Source organism: Marmota monax, unplaced genomic scaffold, assembly GCF_021218885.2.
Source record: "Marmota monax isolate L192 unplaced genomic scaffold, Marmota_monax_Labrador192_F-V1.1 WCK01_AAM20220418_F8-fsc00846, whole genome shotgun sequence".
NCBI classification, from domain to species: Eukaryota; Metazoa; Chordata; class Mammalia; order Rodentia; family Sciuridae; genus Marmota; species Marmota monax.
In genome coordinates, this window is record NW_026693714.1 from 114,009 (window position 1) to 128,440 (window position 14,432).

A 14,432-nucleotide genomic window follows, 5' to 3' on the forward strand; every position below is an offset into this window, starting at 1 on the left:
AATATCCTTCTTGCTGTGCCTCTTTTGAAAATGAATTACTTATACCATATATCATTAACATTAAGCTATTCAATTTTGAAAGAAGGCAATTTATTGATCAGAATACACATATAAAAATACCCTCTTAAGATTATTCTCTTTAGCCTCTGCTGCAAAGCCTTGGAGTGGTTTGCTCTACTACTTCTCTCAGTCTTACACCAAAAATTCAACCAGGTTATCAATAAAGAATGCATAAATGGGATGAGCTGCCATTCATTCATGACAGTCTTCTTCTAGGACCTAGAATGTAGTCATCCACCTCCTCCAAAGCAACCTGTGAAAAGTAGACTTCAATTCCATTTTTTAAAAATTAGATACCATAATGTTCTGAAAAGCTATTTTCTTATCCATTGCTGAACTTTCCTTGACAGCCTCACTCCTGAAAAAGGGAGTGCTCCTGTAGCTGTTGTGGTTAGGCCTAAGGCCAAGAAATGCAGGAGACTCTGCCCCAGGACAATGTCTCTGTTGAAACTATTTTTTCCCCTCAACTCACCCACCTAGGAGCACATTGGAAAAAATATCACTTGAAGGCCCAAGTATAGGGTAATCTAAAAATAGTAACCAGAAGTTCATCTTATACCTCAAAAGTCAGAAAATAGAGTCCATGAAACCACATAATGCTCAAAGGAAAATGAATTGTAGTGAACAAATATTCATTGGATATTGCTCAGATCAAAACAGACTAAAGACTTTCTTAAAGAGGTTCCCATACTCAAACCCAAGGAAAATGTAATAAGAAGAGTTACATGGTGAGAAGAATAAATTAACAAATGGGAAGAAGTTTTAAATCCCTACAATGAGAGAATACCCACCCACCAGTGAAACACGGAACTGCAAAGGGACCTAAAGTCATGAGGCAGGAGGACAGCCAACAGGATCCTCCCAGATATCACAATAAAAGCTTCAACCATGGGCTGTAGTTGTGGCTCAGTGGATGAGCACTTGCCTAGCATTTGTGAAGCACCAGATGCAATTCTCTAGATAGATAAGTAAATTCATTGACAATAAAAATAGTTCAAAAAAAGGTTCAACAGCACACATGCCACTTAAAGATTTCAACTGTTCTCCAGCTACACTGAAGGTCCATGACCCATAAAACTCATTTACTCATTTTCCAAGATATAAATTTTGCCTATTGATAAGTGAGAGACCTCAGCCAACTACCCAGTCTCTGCAGGTCAGGTGGCTTTACTGTGATTTCCATACTACATATAAGTATTTTAAAGAAGCATTTAAAAATCAGGAGAGGAGATGTAGGGATATAGTTCACTAAGTGCTTAGCCAAACCAAGTTCTGGATTCAATCCCCAGCACAAAAGAATGAAACTTACTCTCTGAGGATAATGGCCTAAGAAAGAAAGCTAAGTACTTGCACTATTGACTGAGCTAAGCATGACCAGAAAGCAAAGATGCCTAAAAATAGGTAAAATTCTTAGCTAAAAAATTTAAAATTTTGGATAAATCCAGGCTAGTAATGCTGAATTTATTGGCGAAGTAGCTGTGTGATGTGATTAATTATATCACAAACTCTAATACAATGTGATGATCAATTCTCATCAAGGAGAAATGATGTGAAATTAATGTTTTCAGGTTAAAAGCACTTGGCTTGAGAAAATAAATAGGAAGTGATGAATAAAACACAGGTTATGAACTGAAAAGAGTACAATCAGGAAGAACTTTCCATGGTCCCAGAGCCAGACCAACAAAAACCACCTGGTAGAAGGTTCATGGATGTGAAGATGGCATTTCACCCCAAATTGATACACAGGTTGCTGTAGTTCATACCAAAATTTCAATGAATTTTTTTCTCTGTAGCTATAGATAAGAATATTCTATAATTTATATGGAAAAGCAAAGGAATTACAATGGTAAAACAATTTTTTAAAAGAGGAATGAAGCTGAAATGCTTGATTCAATTTCAAGGTTTATGAGCCTCAGAAATCAAGACTGCATGTTGCTGAAAGACAGATGGACACTAGGAGGAATTTAACAGAATACAGAATCCTATGCCAACTAAGAACTCTTAGTTACCTAACTGACTAATGGCATGTTGTGAGCATGTTTCCCAGAGCTGCCAAGAGTTCCTGGCATATGATGAATGATGTACACAATAAATGAGTGTTCTGCACTTAATCAGTCAACACATTGATCAGCGAACAGAGAACAGCTGGCATATTAGGGTTCTGTAAAATGCCATATCAAAGCTAAAACAAAGACAAGGGGAACTTATCAAGCTGGTCACCCCAAGGGAATCTGCCCTAGGTCACCCACTGTGATCTAGTACTCTTTCCCAGAAAAAGTAGAAATAATCTGAAGTTTACTATATGTCCTTGAAAAAGTGTCAGCATTTTCTGGAACCTGCTAAAAATGTGAGCCAAATTGTGTGTAATGCATACAAAGGGCTCTTGTTCTTTCTGCCCCATAGTCTCAGGAATAGCATGGATATACCTGTTACTCTCCTAGCCTCATTTACAAAAAGAATTTCAATCTAGCACATAGGTTAAATGAAGACTAAATAAAAGTAAAAGGCCTGTTCATAAAAAGTGCACAATAGGGCTAAGGTTGTAGCTCAGTGGTAGTGTGCTTGCCTTACATGCATGAGGCTCTGGATTTGGTCCCAAGTACCACATAAAAATAAACAAATAAAGATACAAAAAAAAAGAAGTGCACAGTATATACTATCTATTCTCTTTTATTTTCATTTTTATGGCCACCAAATGACAACTAGATAAATGGTAAGAATGCCCTTAAAAACAGAAATTTAATACTCTTCTAGCACAGAATAATAAAAGTTTCATTTCATTCATTTGTTTTGTAATACTTTGAAATATTAAATGATCAAAAGATTTTAAACATGGTCTGAAAAAATAATCTTTTCCAAACACCCCTGCCAAAATAGGAACAATACTGCTATACCACAAAGAAGCAGAGTTTTAAATTCTATTAACAAAAAATTAATAATCCGATTCTGAGTAAAGATTATCAAGCAAAAGAGAAATCTCTAAGCCTAAAAATTATCCTACAAGAGTCATTCAGTAATAAACAAGGAGAGAAATGAATTACAGTAGATGGGGTAGAGAGAGAAGATGGGAGGGGAGGGGAGGGGGGATAGTAGAGGATAGGAAAGGTAGCAGAATACAACAGTTACTAATAGGGCATTATGTAAAAATGTGGATGTGTAACCAATGTGATTCTGCAATCTGTATTTGGGGTAAAATTGGGAGTTCATAACCAACTTGAATCTAATGTATGAAATATGATATGTCAAGAGCTTTGTAATGTTTTGAACAACCAATAAAAAAAAGGAAAAAAATAATTAAAAAAGAGTCATTCAGTCCTGGGCCATTCAGTCTTGTTTTAAGTGTCTATATCCTTTAATGGTAATATATTTCTCTTTCCCTTCATGAATGTTAACTAAAATTACTAAAGTTGGCAACAGAAGCAGAAAGACATTCATAAGACTAACATGGCTGTTTTATTAATGAGAGGTTACATAAGAGTTTCAGCAAACTACAGTAGAGTTCCCTTCCTACAGTCTTTTAATATTTATAGAAATGTAAGATTTGTCGTGCTAGAGTACATTTTGGAAATGGAGAATTTCTATTATCTGGCAGTAATCAATTCTAAATTACTTTAGCTCAATTAAAGAAAAGCTATTTAAGTTATATTGATCTTTATTTATACTAATTAACAATAAGTCAACCCTGTCTAGAACTTGACCTAATATCTCAAGTAAATGAACAAAATTATACTTAATAATGTCTTAATTCCAAACCAGTGAGTCACATCATTGATATTTTGTGTCTAGTACACAAACAAAGGGGAGGTCATGGAGTGAGGACAGCATACTGGGAAACATACAAGGACCATTTTTCCCCAGGTGGAAGATACTTTTTATTTAAAAGCAAATTGCCTCAGTAGCTTCCTGGAATATGTGATTTCTATTTTCACACTCTTCAGATTGTACATGATCCCCTAAACATAATTTCTTTCTTCTTAAGGGGCTAAATCAGACTGAATTGTTGAGAACTGTGTCCATTGTTTAATGAATCATTAGAGAAAAATTTGTGCAGTTACATGTAAAATTGTGATAGGTCAACAGATGTTACAGAGGGTCATAAAAAGTTAACCATGATCTATCTATGTGAAAGTCACGCCAGCATCATTGTACACTTTGAAGACTTTCTCAATGGAATTGACATATGTAGCTGTTCTCAGGTTCAAGCCCAGGTTATACTTTATGGCTGTATGCATAATTTGCCTGGATGAATGTTCCATGGTGTAGCACAATGTCTTTCTCAGATGCACCCATTATCCTGTCCTGGAACTCTGGAGTGGGTACAACAGAAATTGTTCCACCATGCTTTCCAAATTTTCTTTCTAATCTCCATTGAATAGACATGAGTAATTGGTAGTTAGAATCCATTTTATATTTGAAAAGACACGATTCAGACTCTTTGGCCACTCAAAGTAAGATATTGTCACTCTGCCAATATTTAAGTAGATATCTGGAATAACCATTTTCCTCTCCAGGAAAATCTTATCAGCTTCTGGAGTGGTTGGTTCGTTGGAACATTTAGCAATGATCTTGGCTTTGACTCTGGGTGGATTGGATTTGGTCAACTGCTTCTCACTGGCAGCAGGGTATCAGTATGTCACAGTCAGCTTCCTTCATAGACCTTCACCTTGGGGAAGCCCAGAATTGATCCATGTTGCAGTTTGAAATCTTACAGTTCACTTGGGTAAATACCATCTGGATTCCATATACTCCCATCAGATTCACCAACACCAATACATTTAGCACCCAAATGATGTAAATACCTCACAGAGTGCAGGCCCACATTATCAAACCCAGAAACCACAAATGTTTTATCTCCAAATCCTGGTGTCATTCCTAAAATGCTCATGTAAGAAGCTTCATTAATGAAGTTTTCAATTCCATGAAAAACACCAAGGCCAGTAGCAGAATGCATCCATGGATGCCTCCTTGTCTGATGGGTTTACCAGTAACACAGGCATGTACATTAATATCATAGTGCCCTCTGGTGCTGGCATAGGTGTCGGAGATCCAGGATATCTCTCTCTGGGGCATGTCTGCCGTGCTCATGTCTGGGGTAGGCATATCAATACCAGGACCGATACAACCCTTTTTGGCGAGCTCCATAGTGAGCCTTCTTGTGATCTTTTCTAACTCACTATTTTTTTACATAGGTTTATACTTGTGGTGTTGATCAGCATGTTAAATTATATTTTAAGAATTAGAATTTTAGAAAAATCTCAATTTGGTAGAATTTTCGTGGAAATGAAAAGGTACCTTAGCATTTATGATTTGAGAACCTGTTCTAAAATTTTAAAATCCTAACTCACAGAGAAAAGCAGCTATTAAGTTTTTTTTTCAAATTTTTCAATGTTTTAAAATTTAGCAAACATAAAATGAACTTTGAAAAAAAACACAATCTTATGAGACAATTAAGAATAATACAACCAAATTTTTAAAATACATTTTTTTCAGAAATATATAAATACCCAATTTTATGGCTAAAATACTAAATAATGTATATGAACATTTACTGAGAATCCCATTGATGTTCTTTATAATGTTGAGAAGCTCAACAGAACAATTTTTTTTGCATTAATAAACATAGGTAAATATTAACATTTTTAGAACAATTTTTAATAGGACTATTTTGTAGGTTCAACAATGATTAAAAATTGTCAATGAGTAAAATCATATAATAGTCTATGTATAAAATTATATTGATTTATTTATAATCTATAACTCCTTATTCTCAAAAAAAAAATCTCAATTTGGACAACAAATTTAGTGTTCAACGTAGGTGTGATGGTGATTTCATGTGTCAACTTGGCTAAGGTTACCTGCCCAGCTGTGTAGTCTAATACTAATTTAGATGTTGCATGAGAGTCTCTGTGGATATGATTAACATTTACACTTAGCTGATTTTCAATAAAGCATATTTCCAAATTGGCCGCACCAATTTGGGAGAGAGAAGGGAAATTGCGTGGAAATGGAAAGAGACCCTCATCGTTATACAAAATTACATATAAGAGAAATGAGGGGAAAGGGAAAAAAACAAGGGAGAGAAATGAATTACAGTAGATGGGGTAGAGAGAGAAGATGGGAGGGGAGGGGAGGGAGGGATAGTAGAGGATAGGAAAGGCAGCAGAATACAACATACATTAGTATGGCAGTATGTAAAAATGTGGATGTATAACTGATGTGATTCTGCTATCTGTATACAGGGTAAAAATGGGAGTTCATAACCCACTTGAATCAAATGTATGAAATATGATATGTCAAGGGCTATGTAATGTTTTGAACAACTAATTAAAAAATTAAAAATAAATAAATAAATAAAGCATATTACCCTCCATAAAGTGGGCCTTATTAAATTAATGGGAGGCCTTATCAGAAAAGAACGTGATAACATGTGAATCTTGCCTGAGTTTCTAGACTATTGGCCTGTCCTACAAATTTCAGACTTGCCAGCTCCCATTATCATGTGAGCTAGTTCCTTAAAATGAGTACAATCTCCCTTACTCCCTCCATACTCTTACATTAATCCATGCATCCATCCATCCACCTTATTAATTTGGGTTCTCTGAAGAACTCCACCTGACTAATACAGTAGAAAGGGAGGCCAGAAGTATAAAGAGCTCTATGAATAAAGGAAGCTATTCCTGATAGGAGTAGAAAGTGGGAAAAAAAGGTTTCATTTTAGGAAGTATGAAATCAAATGATTCACATTACTATTAAAGAAAAACTGAATCTCAGATTCTATGGTCATGACGCCCTATACCAGAATGATACCACATATACCAGCAAGGCTGACACTTAGGTTTGGAGAACATGGATGTGTCTTATTCTTCTTTGTACCCTCTTTCCAGCAAGGTAGTGATGGAGTTGTCTGAGATCTCAGGACTTTGGTGGAGCTGCAGATGTTAAGGAGTTAATGTCCTCTGAGTTCCTGGCAGGCCAGAAAAAGCAAGAATATCAGATTGTTCTCAGAACATGCTCAGGTGACATGGTCAGATTTGCCATAAATTCCTCTTGAGACTGTGGATGTGCTTCATGTCTTTTCCTTGTGGTAGAGTTATTTTGGGGAATGTTCCTGTTACCTTATGCTTAGCTGGTAATACAGATTTAGGACAAAGTTTAAGGATATAAATGTAAACATAGCATTGTTTTAAAAAATATATATTTTAGTATTTTGTCTGCCTAACCTCAAGGTTGCATTCCACGATTGGGAACCCACTGTAAATTATAAAACGCTGTGCTTGCCAATAATAAATGCTGCACCAAGCTTTGGACCCCCTGTGTCCTTTCTTTCGTCTCACTTGGCTCTTCAGTCCTCATCAACAGGGAGGGAGTCAGAAAGAGAAAGTCTTCTAGAATATTGCTAAAAAAAAATGAGGTGTCAGGAAATAACTCCAGCACCAAATACTAGTAAGATGATGAGAGTATATACAAAAGACGTATTCTAATGTTTTCAATTGTATTAGTGTCATCACTCAATGGTATTAGTGTCCTATATTATAATGTTACCTATATAACATGGGATAAAAATGAATGAATAAAAATCAAATTTTCTAATTCTATAATCATTATGTCCTTGAAAACCAGAATTCTTGGAACACAGGAAAGAGATACAATGGAAGATTTAAACACAGTACAGTCTCAAATCTCAAGTCAAAATTGATATCAATGAGAGCCTGTGAAGTGTTTTTACCTTATCTTAAATCTGTGCATTGGTTATGGTGTAGATATTAGGTGTTCCCAAAACCTCATGTGTGAGACAATGCAAGATAGTTTAGAGGTGAAATTATTGGGTTATGAGAGGTTTAACCATAATCAGTTCATTGATCCCCTGGTAGGAATTAACTTGGTGGTAACTGTAGGGAGATAGGGTACAGCTGAAGGAAGTGGGTCCATGGAGGCATGCATACCTTTGGCCTTTATATTTTGTCCTTGTCGAGCACAGCACTCTCTCTCTTCTTCTCAGTGCAATGTTCTGGGTCACTTTTTTCCACCACAGTCTTCTGCCATAATGTCCTGCCTTTCCTCAGGCCTTGAGGAATGTAGTTGGCCATCAATGGCATGAGACTTCTAAAACCATGAGGAACAAATTAGTTTTTCCTACTCTAAAATTGTTCTTATCAGGTCCTTTGGTAACAACAGCAAAAAAGCTAAAACATATACTTATTTCTAACCTCTGCAAGTAAGAACATAGAAAAAAATGACCAACCCAATATCACACCTTAGACAGGGCTTCTAAAATAAATGACTGATTTTGCCAGGCATGGTGGTGCATGCCTATAATCTCAGGAGCTCGGGAGGCTGAGGCAGGAGGATTGTGAGTTCAAAGCCAGCCTCAGCAAAAATAGTGAGGCGCTAAGCTACTCAGTGAGACCATATCTCTAAACAAACTAAAAAATAGGGCTGGGAATGTGGCTCAGTGGTTGAATGCCTGAATTCAATCCCCAATAGCCCTCCCCATAAACCTCCTCTCCCTCAAAAAAAAAAAAAAAGAAATGACTGATTGTAGAACTCAGGAGTCAACTTCAAGAGTCTCCCACTGGCCAAAGATGTAATAATTTCAGCTTCAATAATGATAATACTTGAAATTGATTAGAACCACCAAATTCATTTAATGCTAATTATTACTAATAATATATTTTTATAATTGATTACCTTCAATAGACAGGGAACTACCTCATTACTTAAAATCAGTAAATTAAAGGGGAAAATATCAAGAAATTATCCTACCTTTCCTCAGTTAATAGTACACTGGGTAACCAAAGAGTAGGTAAGGGTATGTGTCTCTTTATGCAATATTCCAATTAAAAAAATTAAAAAGTAGCTGGGTATGGTGGCACATGTAAGTAATCATAGCAGCTCAGGAGGCTGAGGCAGGCAGATTGCGAGTTCAAAGCCAGCCTCATCAAAAGCAAGGCACTAGTAAACTCAGATAGACCCCATCTCCAAATAAAACACAAAATAGGGCTGGGGATGTGGCTCAGTGGCCAAGTGTCCCTTAATTAAATCCCTGGTACCCCCAAAAAAGAAAAAAAATAGAATAGTATCACTTTTTCAAATAAATAAATAAACACAAACAGTATGCACAAATAGCTACTAGGATACAAAAAGAGATGCCATCACACATTCAAAATATGTTTTCTAGCAGCCTGAGAATCACTTGAGTACTTGCCAAAAATGCAAATTCTCAGACCATGATTTAGACTTACTGAATCAGAAAGTATGGGCCTAGCACTCAGTAATATTTGCTTTAATAAGCCATGAGGTGATTCAGAGGGATGCTATATTTGGCTAAATTCCATACACAGTACTGCCAAAGGGATCGAACCTGAGTCTGATCCAGTTTCAGGACAGCTGCCAATTTGTAGAAATTATTGAGAGCAAAGGAACATGCTGATCAACACCACAAGTATGCACACATCAAACCTCAGGATGCTAGGCCTGTGAGCTGGAAAGCAGCCTACACTGCCTATGTGAGGGGCTCTTAGGGCTCAGCACATTGAGTCTGGATATTTGTGGTTTGGAACACTGACCGCAACCAGTTCCGTCACCATGGTAACCTGGCCACCCTCAGGTGCACAGCATGTTTCCTTCCTTCTGCTTTTTTGCTGCTGACCTGTTAGCCCATTGGCTGCCACTATTAAGAGTGTTGCAAGCTCATTGGATTAATATGACCCTCAGCTAATTTGCCCAGTAACAGGCTATGCATAAAAGGCTTACCTCTGCAATAATAAAGTCAATCAAGTTTTCTAAAACTGGTCTCCAGAGGTGTCTTTTGGACTCTGTCACCACACCATCCTCAGCTCTTCAGTGGGCTTCAGCTGGATCAAGTGAGCCCACACAAAATTATAGAAAAATATACAGGAAAAACTTCTGAGATTCTTCAACAGGTAAAGTGAATCAATACAAAGTGATGGAGATGAAGACTAAAGATTAGAAATCTATAAATTGATGCATAGACAAAAAGAGATAAAAAATTTATCATTTTTTTTTAAATGGGTAAAACCAGAAGACTGAATTTTAGAATGGAAAAATACAGTGCTACAGAATCTCTCCCCCCCAACATAGCAACTTGACTAGGGCAAATTATTTCAAACAATCATTTAATCACTCTGGAAACTGTGCTAAGAACATATAACAAATACAGAAACATTCATTCAAGAAAATCTACTAAGTCATAGTAAGTGCTAGTTGGTGACATCTAAGCCATAACCTGCTTTCTCCTTACATTCCCCACATTTCCACGTTCTGACTTATGAAATGACTCCATGAGCCCTATTGCAGGCAGATCTAGTCAAGAAAGGGGAGGCTTCTTTTTCCCTCAGTTCCCACTCTACCACTACAATTTCACTCTGGTAAGGCAGGGTACTGTATTTTTCATATTCCCCAGAACTTAATGGCAGAATCTCTGTTCTGAATAGATACAGTTGAGAGGATCTGAATTCTTTTCCTTCAGTCAACTTTCTCATTTGAAGGGTGGAAGCTGTACCCTAGGTGTAACAGACTAATAGTGGGCTACTGTCACTGCTAGCCCAGCTTGCTGCTAAAACTCAGGTTCTACACCCAGAAGGACAATCCAAGACTAGGGGATGCCCTGGCTCCCAACTACCTTTGGTAAAGCAAGGGTGTCAGTGTGAGAGAAGTGAGCCACTATCCTTGTTCTTCTGCAGTGGTTACAAGGTTCAGCCTAGAAAGAGAGGCAAACTAGAGAAGCAAGACTCAAGGTTGAATAGATCCTATACTGTGATGGAACTAAGTATTTACAAGAGAGCTTACAGAAATAAATACCTAAGTACAATGATTGAAACAATAAGATCTTCATGGAAAGCAATTAAGAAGTTGTTCACAGCTCCATGATATAAGCAGCAACCAACAAAATGGTAGAGCAATAAGAAGTTTAACAGAGAGAATCAGCAAAGAAATAGCCACCCAAGTAAAATCAGTGTTGGGCAGGTTGCATGCAAGTAATAGGCTGAACTAACTCAAGAACAATCAAAGCAGTTCATGGAGCACGTGGAAATATTCCCAAAGCACACAGAGATCTTTAACAAAAGGAGAACACCTCACTGTCACTGAGGGCTGAAGAAATACCTTTGATCAAACAGTGGCTGAACAATAACCTATTCTGCCCCAAGTCTAAAACCTAGAAACCTGGGCTATAAAGCAAAAGCACACACATTCCTGGCAATCTAGAGGATTGTGGGTATGCCCAAGGCTGCTCTCTCTTTCAGACATAAGTGGAAATAAAAACCCCAAGCTACTAGTTTCCATCCAAACATGGGGAAAAACAAAAATTACTTCAATTCTGATAATATCCCCATGCAATACCAATATCCAACAGTAAAGAATAAAACATCTAAATGACGAGAGGGTATAAGCACAGACTTTGACCAATACTTGTGTTAATCAAAGGATAAGCATGGGATAGGAAATCTAGAAGAATCTTGAAGAAAAAAAACCAAAAAAATAAAAAATAAATCTGAACATGAACATCACAGATTATACACTGTGGGGGAACAGACTTCATACAGTCAGTTCAGCCAACTCATTAATTAAATGTTCAACCAAAGAACATTAATATCCCTCCATTTCCAGAAGGGCATGAGTACACAGCCACTAACTACACTATGTTATCTAAAATGTCAATTTTTCAATATATATTGTGAAATGTGCAAAGATAATAGTAAACTATGACATATATGCTGGGAAAAATGGGAGACAATACAAATTGATTTTAAAGGGGTGCAGATGTTGGACTTAACAGATACAATTTAAAGGAAGTTATTATAAATATATTCAAAAACTAGAAGAAACCATGTATAAAGAATGAAAAGAAAGTATGATTACAATGTCTCATCAAGAATACAATATCAATAGTTATGTAGATGGAATTAAAAATAGAAATTTTAGAGTTGAAAAATAACTTTTGAAGTGGAAAGTTACCTGGAGGAAACCAATAATAGATTTGAACTGACAGAATAATGAATCAAGCTAGGCACTGTGGTACACTCCTATAACACAAGTTATTAGGGAGTTATTAGGGAGGTTACAGGATCACAAATTTAAAGCCAGCCTTAGGAACACAGTGAATATCCATCAAATTAAAAAAAAAGAATACAAAGAAGAAGTAAGAATCAGAGATCTTAAACACAGATTAACAGGGATTGATAATTTGAAGAACAAACAGAAAAACAATGAAAAAAATGAACTGAATCTCAGAGAAAAGTGGGATATCATTAGGAGAAAAGAGAAGGAAGTGAAGAAGTTATTACAGTATTTTGGCTAAAATCTTCTAAAATTTGTTAAAAAAAAAGTTTAATTTATATGTTCAAGAAGCTCAAAAATTCCAAACAGGATAAATACAGAGATACATACCCAGAGATATTATAAGTAAAAATATTGAAAGACAAAAAGAAAATTTAAATGTACCTAGAAAAAAAGAATTGTCAAACATAAAGAAACCCCCATAGACACAAAATTAACAGCTGACTTGTAAGAAACAAAAGTCAGAAGGGCAATGGAATGAAAGTAAGAAACTATGACCCAAGAATCTTATACCTAGCAATACTATCTTTAAAAAATGAAGATGAAAACAAGATGTTCCAAAAAACAAAACTACTAAAATTTCTTGATAGAAGATCTGTTTTACAACAAATACTAAAAGGAGCACTTTAGGCTGAAAACAACACTAAACAGTAATTCAAAGCCACAGAAAATAAATCAGAGCATACATAGTGAAGGTAACTATATATATAATTATAAAATATACTCTAATTACATATTTCTCCCCTTTCTTCTCTTAATCACTTTAAAGAGTAATCTCATTAAAAATATACAATTGTATTTTGGGGCTAATACCAATCATTGTTAACATTCTTGAAAACATGTAAGTATATAGAAAAAGCAATTGTGAATAAGTTCTATGGGAGTAAGCAAATGATACAGGAGCAAACTCAAATCTGCAGGAATGAATGAAAAAATGAAAAGTCAGTAAAACTAACAAAAATATAACTAGCTATAAATATAAATATAACTTCTCCCAGTTATTTTAAAAGATATGATTATATAAAGTAAAAATCATTTGTATTCATTCAGTTACTAACATACATATACGGAATAATAGCACGAGAAAATGTGATGAAATAAATATATATATATATATATATATATATAAATGAAGGCAGAAAATATTTCAAAAAAGTAAATATAAATAAAAAAAAAACTTCTTATAAAATGTACAGAAAGTCTCTGAATCCACAGATTTCTATGTTCATGAATTCAACCAAATAAGTACTGAAAAATACAAAAAAAACACCCTTAAGATTTATTTTTGGTTCATATATTAAGAAGTTTCAGTCCATGGTTGCATGGCTTGATTGCTCTAGGCCTATTAAGCCAGCCTGGGCAATTGAGAAGCACTTGGTGCAGGAAAGCTGCTAATCTTCTGGTGGCCAACACACACACAGAGCTCACTTTTAGAAGAAAGCCATTCCCCTAAAACTCATTAATGTATGAATCCACAAATGTATGGATCCACTCATGAGGCCAGAACGCTCATGATCCTATCACCCCCCAAAGGCCCCACCTCTTAACTGCTGTATTTGGGATGAGCCTTCAACTCATGAACTCTTGGGGGCATTTAAGACCCAAGTCATTTCAAAAATTAAAATATATTTGCACCTATTATTAGACAAAAAGAAAAGCTAAAAGGATAAATAAAATCAAAAGTATTAATTAGGGACTTCAACTTCCCCCTTTCAATACTAGATTGAAATATCAATAAGGAAAATAGCAAGAGCACAGAAGTTTTGAACAACACTGTAAGACAACAGGCCTATAGACATTTATACAACACTCTTCCCCAAAACCCATTAGCCATTCTTCCTAAGCACACTTTAAATATTCTCCAAAATAGACTATGTGATAGGTCATGAACAACCCTAATAATATAAAACAGTGGAATGCAACGGAATTATTTCCTTCCGGAAATCCATACTGGAAGAAAATTGGGGAAATTCACGAGTAAGGGAAAATAAAACAACATACTCCTAAATAACCAATTTTTTGAAGTACAAATTCATAAAGGAAGTGGGAAAATATCCTGGAAAAAAGGAAAACTAAAACAACATGCCAAAATTTATAGGATACAGCTAAATAAAACAGTGAATAGAGACAAAATAACAGCTATAAAAAATGGTTTAAATCAATAACCTAAACGTCTATCTACAGAAAAGAAAAACCCTAGAAAAAGAACAAAATAACACAAGCAGAAAAATATAATTAGAAGTACAGTACAAACAAATGAAATAGCGAACAGAAAGACAAAAGTGAAAAAAATC

General features: G+C 35.6%; 1 pseudogene; it reads right to left on the reverse strand.

Moving 5' to 3' along the window:
• Positions 1-3,904: 3,904 nt before the first annotated feature.
• Positions 3,905-5,235, reverse strand: LOC124103825 (glutamate dehydrogenase 1, mitochondrial-like; annotated as a pseudogene).
• Between the last annotated feature and the right edge of the window lie 9,197 nt (positions 5,236-14,432).